The following is a 15,859-nucleotide window of genomic DNA, read 5'->3' as shown; positions in this document are numbered from 1 at the left end:
ATCATTCGGGAAACAGTTTTTTCAATGATTTGTGAGATTTCTTGTTGGTCTTCAGCCACCATCTGTTTCTTGGGTTTCTCTCCTTTCTGGGCCTCTTTCAATTGTAGTTTCAAAAGTTGTACCTGTAGGGACTGGATTTGTGTTTCAGCCCCTCCCTTACCCTTATTGTATTGGGTAATGTGGTGATGCACATGGGAGTTGAACTGAGCCTGGGGAATTGCCATTAACCCCACAGTGCCCCTGAGATGGGTTGGGGCCGATGGGGCTGCTGTGGTGGTAGGTGGGGCGTCATTATTGTTGGGCCTGCCCTCTTTGGTGTCAGTTGGTGCTCCAGTGACCACTCCCATCGTATCAGGTTTCCGGTAAGGGAGAGCTTTTCTAATTTCCTCAATTGCCCATAATCCTATTTTCATCTCAGCCTCTGCCTTCTCCCTCTGCTTTGTCCCTTCTTTTTTAAATAAGTGAATTTGTGTTTGGGGACGATAGTCGTGGTCATTTTGTCGTTGAGCTATGTCTGGGTCTATTATTATCTTTGTATACTTTAGCCCGTCACTGATCGAAACCAGCGATGTATTTTTTCTTCCTCTAACCTCCCCCAGTCTGGTGTCCGACTCGCGTGGACAAAGGATTTTATTGCCGTGTATTCGATGAATTATTTTCGTTTTCCAACAATATTTCAGCTATCTCTTTTTGAAACAATATACGAATGTATTCATGCGCTCCTGTTATAATTGGAATGACAGTTTTGGGTATTTATAATAAAAAAAATATTATTGCTTTTCGCTAAATTAATTAATTAAATACTTTGGCAAAATATTTCAGAAGTTTCCTTTGGGGACAATATACTAATGAATTCAGGCGCTCCTGATATAATTAGGAATGGCAATTATAAGACCTTTAACTCGAGAGATATTATTTCTTTTAACTTTCCCGGTTAATTTAAACTTTTTCCGATTAATTAAATACTTTGCCAAAACATTTCAGAAATTTTCCTTTGGGGACAATATACTAGTAATTCACGCGCTTCTATAATAATTTTCAAATGAATTCTATCCCTTAAGGATTTACCAACAGTATAAGAGGGGAAAACCAGGTCAACTCATCAACCGTAAATGGCTGCTTCACCGTGGCACACAGATTCTGACTCGGCGGTCACCACTAACGGAGCCTGAACTTAGCTTATAGCTAATTAGTAGCAATAGATCTCGTGGAACGCTCAATCACACACATTAATTTGGAGAGTTTCAGGTTTAATACCCTTGCTCCTATTTCAAGCTTAGATTTATCACCGATGCTCCTAGTTGAAAAATGTTTCAACTAGTCCCAGATTACTAATGCGACTTGAACAGCATTAATTTGGAGAGTTTCAGGTTTAATACCCTTGCTCCTATTTCAAGCTTAGATTTATCACCGATGCTCCTAGTTGAAAAATGTTTCAACTAGTCCCAGATTACTAATGCGACTTGAATCCCAATACGCCAAGCTTAGATTTATCACCGATGCTTCTAGTGGAGTGCCATATCCACTAGCCTCAGATTACTAATACGACTTGAACAGGCTACATTACATTTCAACACTTTGAGTTTCAAGTTTAATACCATTACTCCTATATCAAGCTTAGGTTTATCCCCGATGCTCCTAGTGGGGTGCCATGTCCACTAGTCCCAGATTACTAATTCGACTTGAACGGCGTCAAGCTTAGATTTATCCCCGATACTCCTAGTTGAAGAACAATTCAACTAGTTCCAGATTACTAATTCGACTTGAACGGCGTCAAGCTTAGATTTATCCCCGATACTCCTAGTTGAAGAACAATTCAACTAGTTCCAGATTACTAATTCGACTTGATTTTATACTTCGCAAATATCTTTACACAATGCCTTAGATTCTAAACAATTCCACATAAATTTAGCAACAATTCACACTCACCTCAGTACTTCTGATCATTAAATTTAGATATTGGCTATAATACAATATGCAGATTTTGATTAAACCGGCTCTGCTTACCTTAATATTTTCGAGCTCTTTGATCAGTTTCCTGGGTGAGTTGAATCGCCGACGTCTCCCTCGAGCGGGTCACCTCTCCTTCTTGAATCTTTCTCCCTCTCGTCTCCTGTCCGATGAATTTTCTATTGGGCCGAATTCAAATATGTTTTAACCATCCTCTGCTACCAAGTCTGTTGATAATTCGTTTTACTTGAGACAGGAGACCAAGTGGAGACATAGGACGAGGTGGATAATTTTATAATAAGGCAGGTTTATTCAAGTGTAAAAATATTATGCAAAGCGTGCAGCACGGCTCTTTCTATCTGATCCGTATGGGGTCGTCAGGAAAAGAGAGAGTTTCCACAGTAGTACAGTTTTATATATAGACAACAAGCAAAGTAGGTTGATCTGCGAGTCTGGCCTTCCGATTGGTCGATCTGGGTCTTGGGTAGTCCTGTACAGGCCTGGTGTCCACGTTCCATTGGTTCCTGAGGTAGTTCTTTGTCTGGAGCTCCAACCCTGAGTTGTGTGTGTCTGAGTGATTGTCATGGGGGAGGGGAGTTGTGGGTGTCGTGCATGTGTCCAATGAGTCCAGCATATGTCCAATATAAAAGGGAGTGTGTATATTGTGTCAACCATAGCTAATGTTGAGAAGTTGTTAAAACAAGTTACCAATATCTAATACAATTCCTTACAATAACTTGAGTACGTCCCCTCGCCCCGACCTCGGGCGCGAACCAGGGACCCTCTGCACACATCAACAACTGACACCCACGAAGTGTCGTTACCCATCGCTCCACAAAAGCCGCGGCCCTTGCAGAGCAAGGGGCAACACTACTTCTAGGTTTCAGAGCAAGTGACGTAACTGATTGAAACGCTACTAGCGCGTACCCGCTAACTAGCTAGCCATTTCACATCCGTTACACTAGCCACGTATTCATTCTCTCAAGATGCTGAAATAAATCATTAATATTTCTCGACTCCTTTTCCGGAGTCAAAATGTACATTTGGTGTATAACTTTACTGCAATAAATGCTTATAATTCTGCAGCAGTTAATATTACATTAGGCTATGTGAAAGGTTAAATATCTACATTCAGTGTCCAGATTTCAGTTAGGCTACTGTTCCCTTGACATATCTTGTCATATTTTAAGTCCCCGTCTTGACTCTTGAATTTGTATAGCGCCTCCAAATCATCATGCATATCATAGCCGGCACTGCTATCATCTTCTTTAACCACTTGACAAAATCTTTCCCAAACAGTGTTCTGGCCCTCCCTTTTCTTTATTTTCAACTATCCATTTCGCAGCTTTTCTGTTATTTAATTCAACTCAGACATTGTCCTTTTTGCGTCAGTGGATCGCTGTTAACTTTTTCTGCCCATGTTCTCAAAAGCATTTGGCGATTGGCGTGTATTTTGCATATGTACAGTTAGGCCAACAACAACAAAAATTAGCGCAGAGTCGCGTTAGTGGAAACAAAAACTGCCCTAAGAACAGTCTGCTACTCCACATCGCTGATTGGTCAGTTCACAGCGCTGGTAAACGGTTGTTTCTGATTGACTAGCTTTGTTTCAAGTTTTAATGTCACATGCACAAGTACCCAACAAACTCAAAACCCAACAATGAAATAATCAATAACAATGTATTACAATATATATATATATATTAGAATAGAGAATATGAAATACAAAGTAAGTAAGTAAGCATACTATGTACAGGAAATATTTTAAAAGTCAGATCCAATACCATATGTACATGTGCAGGGATACTGAAGTGATGGAGGTAGATATGTATAGAGGTAAGGGGACTAGGTAACAGGATATAAGAAACAGAGTAGCAGCAGCTTGTAATGTGATTGGGTGTGCGGGTGTGTAGTATAAAAGTATGTGCATATTATGTGTGAGTGAGAAAATTATGCAGTGAGTGTTTGTGTGTGTTGCAGTGACAGTGTGTGTGAGTGTTTACGCCCCTGTGAGTGTGCATAGAGTGCAAAGATTGAAATAAAGGGTCATAAAGATACAATTAAACTCGATAATCCATGTAGCTAGTTTGTGTAGCTATTTATCAGGCGTATTGCTGTGGGATAGAAGCTGTTCAAGAGCCTGTTGTTGTCAGTCTTGATGCACCGGTACTTCTTGCTGTACGGCAGCAGAGAAAATAACCCTATTGATAATTGTCGGGAGCCGTGGGAGTCCTCTCTGTCTGCTCCTGGCTACCTAATTCTTCCTCCTTAGTAGCTCCTTTTCTTGCCCCCTCCGGTCTTTTTCTAGCTTCAGCCAGCCAAATATGAGCGGTGTCGAGCCCTTCTGTCCGTTGCTTCTCTGCCTTGTCCCCACAAACCCTATTTTTTTTTTTAATCATTGATTCCAGTTGTTCTATATTTAACGTCCGTCAAATTCGTACTTTTCCCTCCATTTCGCGCCAAAATAGATATATCTCTCATCTACCGTTAATTCCAGAATCCCCTTAGAGGATTTACTACCCATTGTTTATTCAATTACTATTATTGTTATTATGCTTCTCCTCACAATCAATGTGTATGTGCTTTTTACCTTCTTTGTGTGTGTGCTTTCACCGTTATTATCCTTAACCTATGTTGATAAATATCTCCCGTTAATCTTTCCTAGAATTTTAGAATAATTATTTGTATGAGTCCTGATATATTATTTAGATCTCACACGTATACAACCATAAATTCTACTTATTCTTTGTTGTTCCTTGTGTCTTTTGACCGATCAATATATCTATCTCACACGCAAATAATTATCTTCTTATTCTATGTGTGTGCTTTTAAAACTATGATCTCTTCTCACAATCTATGTGTCTCACAATCTATGTGTATGCTTTTTCCTTTCTTGAAACTTTATCTATAGAGGTGTCTTTCGAATTAGGTCCCACACGTATAAAACTATAAGCTAAATCCCAGGGTTTTTTAAAGTCCTAGTTAACAGCCTATTTTTCTGTTGTTCCTTGTGATTTTTGACTCGTTAATATCTCGTATCTCACCCTGCTATATTAGGTTTCCCTTCATCATTGGATAATCAGACCTAGATGTGCGCCTCCGAAAGATCCGACTATCCCCTTCTATTTAAAACGTATTTAGACAGGCGACTTATATTAATATAATCATGTCTCTGACTTCCTCTCTTATAATTAAATTATTATATTTCGCCCTCCAATTTACGTTTTTCTGTCTACGTCGTTTAACCCTATAATACGTTTTAGGTCTCACCATTAACTATTTTAAAATTGGCAGTGGCCACAGTTGCCCAGGGTCATTACGGACCCTGCTTCATTGATGATTTACAACTAATTCCTGTCCTCCATTTGCATAGAATACTTGGTTCCCTTTAAAAACATTTTTCCTCCACACAAAATTCTAAAGACAGGTCACCAGATATAAACTCCTTCGGATATTTTAGCGTCTAACACCCAGAATACATTCAAATCATTTACCTCATTTAATGCAATCATATTATCCCCTATTATCCGTGAATAAAAAGTACTGACCTTATTTTTGCAGCTGAGGTTTCAATGTTGGTTGGATTTCGTCACCGTTTCTGTCGTATACCAGTTCGCCACCGGCCTGTGAAGAAACCCTCAAACTGGGGCCAGGTCTTTAATCTACGGATATTTCATCCGCCCGTGCATGGTTTCGGTGTCTCCATGGATCGACAGAAGCAGGTATTGAAATCTGTCTCGAAAGGACCAAGTTGTCAGGGGAATTTTCGATCCCAATGATAAGTAACAATCAATAGCTTTGACCAATCCCCGAGGTTTGTAAGACCATGGGTATAAATAATAATTAGGCAAAGACTCAGCTTATGCAAAAGGTTTGTACAGTTTATTCACGAGAGCGCTCTGAAGTCCATAATACAAAGACATCCATTTTATAACTTGCTCCCTACGTATGCACATACTTTCACACAAACAGTAGATATCCTACACACATACATACACACGAACAGTAGGTGAGTTGTATCCTTCCCCAGAGTTCTCACCACTGTTTATCACTACCCAGCCGACAGTTCCATTCCCCGGAGATTAGAGGAACCTTGAGAAGGGCTCCCTGTCCTATAATAAGTTTCTCAGAGTTCTAGCCAGGACGGGTCAAACACAGTTGAATTGTTCTCGTATTTTCTTAGACACACACACACACATTTCTCTCCCTCACAGGTCTCTTCTGACCTTGTTGGACTTACGTTTAGTACTTGAATTATTCATCATACATGCTATATAAACTAATAAATACTAATTAGTTATGTTTCAGGGTAGGATTCTTTAATCATTACCTTTTAAGCATATAATTCCCTTATCAGCGGTATGAAAACTGGAGTGGGTCTCGGGTTTCTGGGATGATGGTGTTGTCAGCCATGAACAGTCTTTAAAAGCAATTAATGGCTACAGACGTGAGTGCTACAGGTCGGTAATCATTTAGGCAGGTTACCTTGGTGTTCTTGGGGCACAGGGATTATGGTGGTCTGCTTGAAAACATGTTGGTATTACAGACTCGGTCAGGGACAAGGTTGAAAATGTCAGTAAGAGACTTGCCAGTTGGTCAGCGCATGCTCGGAGTTCACATCCTGGTAGTCTGTCTGGCCCTGTGGCCTTATGAATGTTGACCTGTTTAAAGGTCTTACATCGGATACGGAGAGCTTGATCACACAGTCGCCTGGAACAGCTGATGCTCTCATGCATGCTTCAGTGTTGCTTGCCTCAAAGTGAGCATAGAAGTTATTTAGCTCGTCTGGTAAGCTCGTGTCACTGGGCAGCTCGCGGCTGTTTTTCCCTTTGTGGTCCGTAATAGTTTGCAAGCCCTGACACATCAGAACGAACGTCAGAGCTGGTTATAGTACGATTCAATCTTAGTCCTGTATTGATGCTTTGCCTGTTTGATGATTCGTCGAGGGCATAGCGGGATTTTTTATAAGCATCCGGGTTAGAGTCCCGCTCATTGAAAGCGGGACTACAACTCTAACCCTTTAGCTCTGTAATCCATGGCTTCTGGTTGGGGTAGGTATGTACAGTCACTGTGGGGACAACGTCATCGATGCACTTATTGATGAAGCCAGTGACTGATTGGTGTACTCCTCAATGCCATGGGAAGAATCCCGGAACGCAAAACAGTCCTGTAGCTTAGCATTTGTGTCATCTGACCACTTCCTTATTGAGGAGAGTCACTGGTACATCGATGCTACCTGTCCTCACCGTCAGTGTCGCTTCATATTCTTGTAGAATCCATAAAAAAACATCAAAGATTATAGCTACAAGTTTTATCCCATCTCTGACTGTAGCTAGCTATATATTCATCGGATGCTGAGACGATCCAGCAAGCTAGCCAAGCGCACCTTTCAAAAGAAAGCCTATCAGAACACAGGGTTTACTAGCGTTGTGAACTGACCAATCAGCTACGTGGAGTAGCAGACTGAGGGCAGTTTTCATTTCCACTAAAGCGATTCTGCGAATTCAGCAGAACTTCCATCCCCATTCGTTTACAACAAGGGTACGCAGAGAAATGTGCGAAATGTGCATGGAATTTTGGGATGGTGAGCAACGAGAACCCTGCTAGCTAAGCAGTAGAAAAATGTAAAATTGCAAATTTGTTCAAGCGTGTTGGAGCAAAACCTTGTCAAAAGGCTTAAGCACTTATGGCAGATAAAAATAATGAAATAAAACCTCAATGTAGCCTATAGATATGAATTGCACAGGAATTTTACATTTATGTATTTTTTACGCAATGCTTTCTCTTTATTCACCCACCGGCCCGCCTAAACCCGCCTCGCAGCAGAGTCAACCCACGCATCACTAAACCACATGTTAATGCAAGGTGTAACCAGGCCTTCTTAAATAACAAGGATAGTCAGAGGAGTAGGCTCATAAAGCTCAAAAGAACATTCAAACTGACTGTATCCCTTTGCTCTTCTCTTACAGATGGAGTTTTGGTATAGATATAAGAGTGAGTATGGTATTGCTTCATTAGATTATTTTCAGTTATTTAAAAAAACTGCATCAAAAATCCACAGTCACTTAAAAGGAACGCTTGTGATGAGATGTCTCTATGAATTGTGAATTAGATCTGAATCCTTGCCACTACAACCCATGTAAGAATGGAGGAATCTGCACCATCGATCGGGATGGATACCACTGTCTGTGTCCCCCACGCTACGATGGGAAAACCTGTGCAATAGGTATAGTTGTACTCAGACATAATAGGGGTGGAAAGGGTTGGAAACTTTCCGGAAGTTAAGCCCTGGAATTTTGCTTAAATTCATCAAAAAAGTTTATAACAGTGAATGTTTTTTGCTGGATACACAAGGCAATTCTAGGTCTTGTGGCATATTTTGGTTAAACTATCCCCAATTCAATGGAATTGCAACCCTCTGCATGCACAGTGCATTCTTCCATCACATGTACAGCTGATTCTCAAGATCTTGCACACTAATGAGATGCTATTGAGCCCACACTACTACACTGTCTGAGCACATGTTTTCTGGTAAGTTTTGATGACAATACTGGGTGGGGTGAATATATTTTATATGACATACATGATTTTTTGTTAACGTGTAAATAGTAGCCTACCGCAAAGTGTGTTTAAATCATTTCTAACTTGTTAACAATTTCTGCTAGTTTTTTTTGCTACCATGTGGGTTTAAGCTTGCTTGAGCCTGCTAACTGAGGAGTGCTAATTCACCTGTTTCCATGTTTCATTTTAAAACATTTATCTTACAAAGGAGTTGTTTAATCTAATTGCTTAACTATTTATCTGTACATGGAATTGTATTTGTTAGTTTTTTACTAATTTTTTTCTAATCTTTACAGAAAAATGCCACGGTGTGTGATGTGTGGAGACATTTCACTGCAGCTAATGTAGAAGGAAAAGCTGTGTACATTTGCAAATACTGTGCCAAATCATATGTGAAGAATGCAACAAAGATGCAGAATCATCTGGCCAAGTGCATAAAGATCCCTCAACGCTCACAACAAGCAACCTCTGACAAAAGTCCCTCTACTTCTATTTGAGGTGAAAATGATGAATCAGACACCTTACCGATAGCAACAGCACATGGTCCTCCTGGAATCAGAAGGTTTTTTTGACTCAATGGAGGAACGTAGTCAGAGAAATGCTGATGAATGTCTTGCTGGAGCTGTGTATGCAACTGGTTCACCTCAGGTGCTCACAGGCAATGTCTATTGGAAGAGATTTCTGAATGGTCTTTGCCCAGCATACACCCCTCCTTCAACCAGACATGCTTTATCTACTAATTTAATGGATGCAGAGTTCAAGAGAAGGTCAAGCAAATCATAGAGAAAGCAGACTGTATGGCAATCATCTCTGATTGGTGGTCAAATGTTCGTGGGCAAGGAATAATTAACTACATCATCTCCACCCCTCAACCAGTATTCTACAAGAGCACAGACACAAGGGACAACAGACACACCGGTCTCTACATTGCAGATGAGCTGAAGGCAGTCATCAATGACCTTGGACCACCGAAGGTATTTGCACTGGTGACAGACAATGGTGCGAACGTGAAGGCTGCTTGGTCTAAAGTGGAGGGGTCCTAACCTCACATCACACCCATTGGCTGTGCTGCTCATGCATTGAATCTGCTCCTCAAGGACATCATTGCACTGAAAACAATGGATACACTCTACAAGAGAGCCAAGTAAATGGTTAGGTATGGGAAGGGTAATCAAGTTATAGCAGCAATCTACCTCACCAAGCAAAGTGAGAAGAATAAGAGCACCACATTGAAGCTGCCTAGCAACACCCATTGGGGTGGTGTTGTCATCATGTTTGACAGTCTCCCGAAGGGGTCTCTCCAAGAAATGGAGAGTCTGCCGACATGGACAGGCCCATCAAGAGGATCCTCCTGGATGATGTATTTTGGGAGAGATTGGTAAGCAGCCTGAAACCTATAGCAGTTGCCATTGCACGGATTGAGGGAGACAATGCCATCCTGTCTGATGTTCAGACTCCGCTTGCAGATGCAAGAGAAGAAATCCCCTATCCACTTCACTGTTGCTCCAAGCAGAGGAAACTGCAGTTCTGAAATACATCAGAATGTGTGAAGACTTCTGCCTGAAGCCCATACATGCCGCAGAGTACATGTTGGACCCCAAGTATGCTGGCAAGAGCATCCTGTCTGGTGCAGAGATCAACCAGGTCTGTGGTGTCATCACTACCGTGTCTCGCCACCTTGGCCTGGATGAGGGCAAGGTTCTTGGCAGTCTGGTTAAGTACACTTCCAAGCAAGGGCTTTGGGATGGAGATATGGCAGTCGTGCCAACATATTTGGGGCGGCAGGTAGCCTAGTGGTTTGAGCGTTGGTTTTGTAACCGAAAGGTTGCAAGATCGAATCCCCGAGCAGACAAGGTAAAAATCTGTCTTTCTGCCCCTGAACAAGGCAGTTAACCTGTTCCTATGCCGTCATTGAAAATAAGAATTTGTTCTTAACTGACTTGTGCTAGTTAAATAAAAAAATCTCATCAGGTGGAGGGGACTTTGTGGATCTGAGGCTCTTTCCCCTGTTGCCTCCATCATCCTCCAAATCCCACCAACATCAGCCACGTCAGTCCTTGTTTGGGAACATACACACACCAAAGCTGACTAATACAAGGGTTGAAAGATTGGTGGACATCCAGGTAAATTTGAGGATTTTTGAGCCTGGCAACGAGCCATCCTCAACAAGGTTGGACAGTGAAGATGTCTGGTGTTCAAGAGGTGGACATTGAGGAGGTCCAGGGAGAAGACATGGAAGCTTGAGAGGAAGACAACCAAAGCTTTAGTTACTAGACTATCATTTTACCGATGCACGTTGAGAACATTTTTGGGAGATGCAATGGATTATTCACTATTCCCTTTCTTTTGTTGTTCAGTGAAATCATTGCATGTGAAGAGTCAACTCATTTAATTAAAGTTCAATTCGTAACTAAATTGTTTTTTTTATTTCTATTCTAAGGATTTAATCATTTGAAATGATGTCTACTTATGATAAGTAGAAAGGTTTATGTTTCGGTCTCCATATGATATGGTAAATATAACTAATGCAAAAAACATATACATTTAAATGGTATTGACATTAAGTTGCATATATTTCCATTAATTCCCATATATTCTTGTTAATTCCCCATATATTCCCGTTAATTCCCACCTCTGAATATTCCCCAAAATGTGCAACCATAGTCATAATACATCTGTTTTTACCTGTGAAGTGAGTTTTTATAGACCTATAAAAACTCTGAGTAAAAACTGATAAAAACTCTATACTCCTGAGTTACAGGACCCTGGCCCTCCCCGTCATAGCCTGGAATCCACACTGAGTATTGCTCTGTTACAGTACTGGTGCCGTTCACACTGGAGCATCCACAACAGAGGAAGCTGGTGGGAGGAGCTATAGGAGGCTGGAATGGAATAAATGTGAAAAAAATCACATTTGACTCAGTTCCATTTATTCCATTCCAGTCATTACAATGAACCTGTCCTTTTATTTAACTATAGCTCCTCCCACCATCCTCCTCTGGTCTACAACCATTGTACTACACGGCGGATTCTTTTGTGAATGTGACTTCACCGCATCCACTTACAACAGTTGTTGGAAAACCACTTGCAGAACTTACTTTACATTCACATTTTACTCACATAGTTCTAAGGGAAAACCAGCATATTAAACAATAGAATTGTGACGTGTTATTAAAAAACTAGCTAGCAAACTAATTACTGTACTTATAGGAAATATTTATAAGCTATTTTTGATTGACACTGTAGGACCCTTTCAGGTTTCAAATGACCACCTTAAAAGACAGCTAAATGCCTGCTCAATAAAATACAATTAAGGAGTCAATTCTATTCTACTCTTCTAATACCATGCTTTTGTTGACCTTTGAACCTTGCTCTGTTCCTCCAGAGGTGTTTGAGTGCCAGTTTAAGAATGGAGGCTGTCTGCATTACTGCACCAACCAGGAGCGCACCACAGGGGTCCAGTGCAGCTGTGCAGAGGGTTACCAGTTAGATGAGGACGGCAAGACCTGCTCTGAAACCGGTAGACTAAGCACTGAAAAACATACAGTACCAGTCAAAAGTTGACACACCTACTCGTTCATGGATTTCTTTATTTTTACTATTTTCTTCATTGTAGAATAATAGTGAAGACACCAAAACCATGAAATAACATATGTAATCATGTAGTAACCTAAAAAAGTGTCAAATCAAAATATATTTTCTATTATAGATTCTTCAAAGTAGCCATCCTTTGAATTGATGACAGCTTTGCACACTTGGCATTCTCTCAACCAGCTTCATGAGGAATTATTTTACAACAGTTTTCCAACATATCCTGAGCACTTGCTTCTCCTTCACTCTGCAGTCCAACTCATCCCAAACCATCTCAATTAGGTTGAAGTCAGGTGATTGTGGAAGCCAGGTCATCTGATGCAGGACTCCACTCTCTTACACAGCCTGGAGGTGTGTTTTGGATCATTGTCCTGTTGAAAAACAAGCACTAACACACGAAGCACAAACCAGATGGGATGGCGTATCGCTGCAGAATGCTGAGGTAGCCATGCTGGTTAAGTGTGCCTTGAATTCTAAATAAATCAGACGGTGTCGGGGTACGTTTCTGGCGACACTGTCACACCACCTCCTCCATGCTTCACGGTGGGAACCACACTTGCGGAGATCATCCATTCACCTACTCTGCGTCTCACAAAGACACGGCGGTTGCAAACAAAAATTTGGACTCATCAGGACAGATTTCCACCAATCTAATGTCCATTGCTTGTGCTTCTTGGCCCAAGCAAGTCTCTTCTTATTGGTGTCCTTTAGTAGTGGTTTCTTTGCAGCAAATCGACCATGAACTCCTGATTCACGCAGTCTCCTCTGAACAGTTGATGTTGAGATGTGTGTTACTTGAACTCTGTGGAGCATTTATCTGAGGTGCAGTTAACTCTAATGAACTTATCCTCTGCAGCAGAGGTAACTCTGGGTCTTCCTTTCCTGTGGTGGTTCTCGTGAGAGCCGGTTTCATCATAGCGCTTGATGGTTTTTGCGACTGCACTTGAAGAATATTTCACATTTTTTGACATTTTTCAGATGACTTTAAGACATGAAGTCAGTCAATGATAGACTATCATTTCTCTTTGCTTATTTGAGCTGTTCTTGCCATAATATGGACTTTGCCTTTTACCAAATAGGGCCATCTTCTGTATACCACCCCTACCTTGTCACAACACAACTGATTGGCTAAACGCATTGAGGAAAGAAATTCCACATATGTAAATTTAACAAGGCACACCTGTGAATTGAAATGCATTCCAGGTGACTACCTCATGAAGTTGGTTGAGAGAATGCTGAGCGTACAAAGCTGTCAAGGCAAATGAAAATATCTTTTGATTTGTTCAACACTTTTTTGGTTACTACGTGTCATTTCATAGTTGACGTCTTCACTATTATTCTACAATATAGAAAATAGTAATAGAAAAACCCCTGAATGAGTAGGTGTCAGTCAATGTGATGGTTTATACTGTACATTGTCATTGCCAGTGGCGTTCCCTTGTGGGAAGAAGCAGAGTGAGGCTATCGCTGCGCCGCTCTCTACTGGACGAGTCCGAGCCCTTCACCCCGACCTTCCGCCACTCTGACAGAACCTCACCATGGAAGGGGAAAGGAACTCAACCTCCACCTATTTGCGATTACTCAACCCAGCCAGGGGGAACACACTGAAGTACATGGAGGACGTTAATGAAGACACCCGATAGTAGGAGGGCAGCTGGAGAAGCAGGGAGGAAGCCCATGGCAGTAGTGTAGGCCTACAACCACAGGGATACGGGGTGATAAGCAGGGTCGTGTTTCAGTAGGCCACTATTGGAAGAAACAGTCCAGAACAAAGTGAATGGAGGGGTGGGGGGGGGGGGGGGGGGGGGGGTGGAGGGGGGGGGGGTGGGGGGGGGAGGGGGGGGGGGGGGGGGGGGGGGGGGGGGGGGGGGGGGGGGGGGGGGGGGGGGGGGGGAGTATGTGGTGCTGGAGGTAGTGGCTTAGACCACCACAATGCAGTTTAAGAAACATATTGCAGAAATGTAGAATAAAAAAGAAAAATTGTAAAAAGTGAGGCCCCTGAATAAGTCCAATGAGAACAATGTTTTTGTAATCCGGTTACAAGGCGGTTTTCTATGGCGTGTCCTACTGACAGAACCCTGTGGAAGGCGTCAGTGGCACTGCAGGCACTAATCTCATAAATCATAGGGCATGTAGTGCATGATGATAAGTGTTTGTGGCGTACCCCTAATACTAGTCCTACCTGTTCCATGACCCTGCAGGTCATGATCTGGAGGGAGGATGGGTATGGCTTCTGTGGGGGAACTCTGATCAGCCAGCGCTGGGTGGTCAGTTCCGCACACTGCATGCATGAAACCCCCTGACCATGTGACTATCGGTGAGACTATGTGATCCAGTGTTTAGAAGTAGTGAGCACACTGTTGAATGCTCCGTTTGAATTGAGTGTAACACGTCGATGATGATCCACTGTGCCTGTTTAAACTGTCTGTGTTTTACAGGGGACTACGACAAGCGCGTACCGACCCAGATGAGCAAAAGATTAAGGTGGCCAAGGTTGTCGTCCACCCTCACTTCCACGACTACACCTTCGATAGGCGACATTGCTCTCGTCTACCTCTCTTCCCCTGTGGTGCTGAGCCCCGTGGCGGTGCCCGCCTGCCTTCCCAATGGTCAGCTGGCCCGCCACCCATCCAGCGGGAGGACGTGAGGGGCATGGTCACAGGCTGGGGCGTCACACAGTACCTGGGGCTCTCCTCACGCTTCCTGAGGAAAGTCACTCTGCCCGTGGTCGACCAGCAGAAGTGCATCAGCTCCACGGAGCAGGTCATCACGGACAACATGTTCTGCGCCGGCTACCTGGAGGCCAGCTTGGACGCCTGCAGTGGGGACAGTGGGGGTCCCTTTGTGGTCAACTACCGCGGGACCTGGTTCCTCACAGGGGTGGTGAGCTGGGGGGAGAAGTGTCACGCCAAGGGGAAGTATGGCATCTACACCCGGCTAGGGAACTACCTGCAGTGGATACAAGATACTATAGAAAGGCAGGTGCATAACAGTACACATACCTGAGGTGCAGCTCGGAGACGATCCCAATTCAGTCCCTACCCCTTGGCCCTTCAACGATTGCAGCTCTGATCATCTGAAGGATCTGGATAGGTGCAAGCAGTTTGGTGGTGGCCTTTACCATATTGCTTACACACCTGCAAAGATCGAAGGGTTGGGGACAAGGCCCAAATTGGGAGTGCCGATGATAAATTCCAAGTCAAATGTATCAAACCCTAGCCCCAACCAGGTATTAGCAATACAGTAATAGCTTGTAATTGACCTCTGAGGGAATTCGGGGAAGAATTTATAGCATACATCCAATCCTTTCACATTTACAGAAATGCCCGAGTGCATTATGAAATATAAGTTGCACCTGGGGTGAGTTCAGAATACAATGCAACAATGTGTTTAGATAAATGCATTTGAAAACCCGGATTTTCTGTCATGACGATGTATAAATTGGGAATCATGTCAGCTCAAGTCATTGCATTATTCTGACTGTTTTAAATTCACTGAACATGACCCTGGTGCTTCAAACAGTTATCTTATAATGTTATTCACAATAAAATGAAATAAGTTACCAAAGAATTGGCCACATACAAAACTGTGCACATTATTAATCAGGTAAGATTTGGTTCTGAGAGCACTTGATCAGTTTCACTGCCCCATTTAAATGTTTTCCCCTAAAGTAATGCAAAGCTTCAAGTTTTAGAACTGTTAAATGGAGTTTGTTGGAGTGTTTTGTGAAAGTACATAAGCTGCCACTAGCATAAGT

At 42.4% G+C, this 15,859-nt stretch overlaps 1 pseudogene; it reads left to right on the top strand.

Annotated features, from left to right (window-relative positions):
* Positions 1-7,874: 7,874 nt before the first annotated feature.
* Positions 7,875-15,681, top strand: LOC120037958 (annotated as a pseudogene).
* The last annotated feature ends 178 nt before the right edge of the window (positions 15,682-15,859 follow it).

Source organism: Salvelinus namaycush, unplaced genomic scaffold (genome assembly GCF_016432855.1).
Source record: "Salvelinus namaycush isolate Seneca unplaced genomic scaffold, SaNama_1.0 Scaffold1995, whole genome shotgun sequence".
In the NCBI taxonomy this organism is placed as follows: Eukaryota; Metazoa; Chordata; class Actinopteri; order Salmoniformes; family Salmonidae; genus Salvelinus; species Salvelinus namaycush.
Note: the sequence above shows the minus strand (reverse complement) of the source record. Positions and strands in the feature narration are given on the sequence as shown.